The following is a 3,719-nucleotide window of genomic DNA, read 5'->3' on the forward strand; positions in this document are numbered from 1 at the left end:
GATCAATCTGTAGGATGTAGATAAAGCTGTCAAATTATCTTCTCTCAAACCAACAGAAAAGGTGTATATCAGCAGATACTGTTGTTTTGGGTTTTTTTAACCACTGTAGAGTTGGATGTGAAATTCTCTTAAGTACACACAAGTGTATTATTCACATTCAAGCACACCCCCACATATACATATACACACAATCCATTAATTAAATAGGGGGAATTAAAAACATACTGTCAAGATGAATTTAGGGCGGTGCCTGTGGCTCAAGGAGTAGGGCGCTGGTCCCATATGCCAGAGGTGGTGGGTTCAAACCTAGCCCTGCCCAAAAACCACACACACAAAAAAAGATGAATTTAAAGAGAAAACTGCATTCACCATCTGTAAGGTGTATAAAAACGACATCCTAAAATAAATAATGAGGATAGGTGTCAACTCAACTTCAACAGAAATATGCTTGCAGATGTGGATGCAGGGTTTGCCCACAGGTGTGGTGGCTGGGTGGCAAGACATCCCCCAGTGAAAGCATGTAGTCTCTCTGACTCTGGAATATAGAGAAGAATGGCTGGATATTTTATAAAACGGTACTTAATCTATTACAGTCTTTGTTAACAGGCACCATCTTTATCACACGTAGGGTAATTTACTGTTTTAATCTATTTAACACACTCTGAAATATCAATATTTAAGTCAAGCCTCTTAACACATTGGTCCTTTTTTTTTAAGTTATCTGTTCAAGAAACAGCTTCCTATCTTTAGAAACATCTTAAGTAGCTATTAACACAATCTGAGTCAATCAGTTAAGAACTATTTTCTACTCTATTGTTCATCTTTTTAACTTTCCTCCAGTATTTATTATGTAAATGTGCACCGATAAGCAGATAGTACATGAACAAATGCTACACATTTCCTGTTACACAAAAAGCAGTTTTATGTGGATTTAATATTAAATCCACAATATTTTCCTTGGTTTAAATTGAGTATTTGCTCTCCATTTTTCCATCCTTACTGCAACCTTGCCAATAAGTACATCACTTAAGCTTTCTTTTTACATAATTGCAGAGATTCTAAATTCTGACATGATGTTTATGCTAAATACACAAAGTAGACAAAATTTCAAGTAAAATAAACTGTATTCATGTCTATTGAACCAAATGGGTCTCAACATCTAGATTTTACTTCTATAAATTACACAAATACATTGTACATTCTTAAATATTGAGTGTTTACAATATTAATTTGTAAGACTTTCCACACAAATGACTTGCACAGGAATGTTAATGGATCAATATTTCAGTTATAGATTGCAACACTCTTGGTTTTATTTTGTGCCAGTTGTTTTGTCTTCCTGTTTTCCACGGACTACTCTATCAGTCCTTATGCTTTGGCTATGAAATCTGTTTGAGCTGAATGAGGCAACACTGGTTATTAAGGCTTATTTCTATGATGGAGTATTATCCTTAAATTTGATGCCATTTCCAGAAAACAGTGAGAGAATCGCAGCTATCTTGAATCTTCAGGCTCTGTTTTGATGACTTTCTTTTCTAAGGTAAAAGCTGAGTGAGGGTAGCCTTTTAAAATCCCAAGGCTCTCTGATGAGTAGGACTTTGTCTCACTTGAGTAAAGTCTGCTCAGCTCCCCATCCACCACAAAATGATGGGGTTGTCTGTTCTGTAAATCAGGCATTTGGAGATTCAATGGTCTTTCTCCTTGTCCATCTGAGTTATCAGAGGTCAAGCCATTAGGACTGTGCTCTTCTGAGTTCTGCCGGTACAGTCCCACAGACAGTCTTCTCTTGGCGCACTGCACTCTCTCAGCAAGCTTGGGCGCAGAGGAACTCTGTTTTGCCTTCACCTTTCAGGCTGCTGTGAACTAAGAGCTGCCCCTTCTTCACTCTTAGCTCTTGACTGCTGGAAGAGTGTTTGCACGGAATCCTGGAAATCTGGAAACCCATCCTCCACTTTAATTCTCTTTGAGGATAATTCATCTTTCTCCACATTTTGACTTGGTGGCTCTGTAGGTATATTTATAGGTGACTTCTTGAGAAATCTGTCTAGCCAGAGCAAAAAGGTCATCTCTTCTTGTCAGCAGGACATTGTCCTTCACACGGAGCTGAGCAGCTGCTTCACTAACAGTGAGCTCTTGAAGCCTAAGATGTTTCCCAGCCTTTCTCTTTGAGTCAAATCTGCCATATATTGCCCTGTATTTCCGGATTTCCTCTTCTTTGTGTGGATCATCATCGCTCATCTCAAAGATGTGACCAATCATTTTGGCCAACTTCTGGTTCGTCTTTAGCAGCTCTTTCACTTCGTTCAAGTCACTTTTGGGCAGTGTGGGGCCATTCGCGCCACACACTGGCCACAGAGAGTGCAGCAGCAGCATCCAGAGCTCGCTGCTTTCCTTTGCGGAGGCCAGGGAGCCCGGGTCTGCTGGGGACAGACTGTGCTCACTCTCAGTGGCATAGGGGCCTGGCCAGAGTCTGGACTCGCCAATGCTCTGCAGCGCCAAGCTCCCCACCACATCTGACTTCCCCTGTCCCAAGCTCTGCTCACAGGTGGTGGCAGCACATTTGGGGATTTTTAAATGAGGTTCCAGAGCATTGCTACTCCTTTCGTAACAGCTGCAGGATATTCCCAGCCATGTTGGTGATCCTTCTGGTCATTTGTAAATAGGTATGCTACTGACAGGAAGGGAAGTCAGTGGCTGATTGAAAAGGCCAGGGTTTGTAACCCAGTCTCTCAAAGCCTTTTGGAGCCTTCTAACATGAAGGGGTTTCCTAGCCATGCCCACGAGCGCCATGATTTCCAAAAATTCCTCTTCTCCAGCTTCATAGAGTTGCTGGACATCATCACCACCTTGTTGGATAAAGGCATCAAAATAAGAAAGTAGATTGGCTTTTTGTAATATTCTATACAACTGCAACTCCCCCAGCGTCCTGGGTAAGGCTGCAGCCATTACTATGGATGGGTTTAACTTGGCCAGCGGCTGCAGCAGTCTTGGCACGCTCTCCCCAGGACTGCTCAGCCCCAACTCTGAAGTCACGCCCCCAGCTCTCCCTCCTCTGGTGGCTGCTGGAGCCAGGATGCCCCCGCTCCCATTGAGGGGGGAAGGGAAGGTGGTGGGTGCGCTCTCCCAGCTCCGCTCTCCACCAGCTCTGACCCGCTGCTCCTGCCCGTCTGCCCCTGTCCGGGGTGGCGGCGCCTCCCTCTCTACCCCTCGCCTGCTCTGCGCTCCCAAGGTGCAGCTCCCTCCTCCCCCTACCCTTTCCCCGCCCACCTCCACCGCCTCCACCCACTGGCGCTGTCACATTGGGAGATTCCGCTCTTGCTACATTCCTGGATCTGGCTCTGGCCCCAAGATTCCCTATTTAACAAATGGTGCTGGGTGAACTGGCTGGCAACCTGCAGAAGATTGAAACTGGACCCACACCTTTCACCATTAACTAAGATAGACTCTCACTGGATAAAAGATTTAAATGTAAGACATGAAACTATAAAAATACTTGAAGAAAGTGCAGGGAAAACTCTTGAAGGAATCGGCCTGGGTGAATATGTTATAAGGACTCCCCAGGCAATTGAAGCAGTATCAAAAATACACTACTGGGTCCTGATCAAACTAAAAAGCTTCTGCACAGCCAAGAACATAGTAAGTAAAGCAAGCAGACAGCCCTCGGAATGGGAGAAAATATTTGCAGGTTATACCTCCAATAAAGGTCTAATAACCAGAAT

General features: G+C 43.9%; 1 pseudogene; it reads right to left on the bottom strand.

The window, feature by feature from the left end:
- Window positions 1-1,494: 1,494 nt before the first annotated feature.
- On the bottom strand, window positions 1,495-2,946 carry LOC128575958 (NGFI-A-binding protein 1-like; annotated as a pseudogene).
- Window positions 2,947-3,719: the final 773 nt, after the last annotated feature.

Source organism: Nycticebus coucang, chromosome 23, assembly GCF_027406575.1.
Source record: "Nycticebus coucang isolate mNycCou1 chromosome 23, mNycCou1.pri, whole genome shotgun sequence".
NCBI classification, from domain to species: Eukaryota; Metazoa; Chordata; class Mammalia; order Primates; family Lorisidae; genus Nycticebus; species Nycticebus coucang.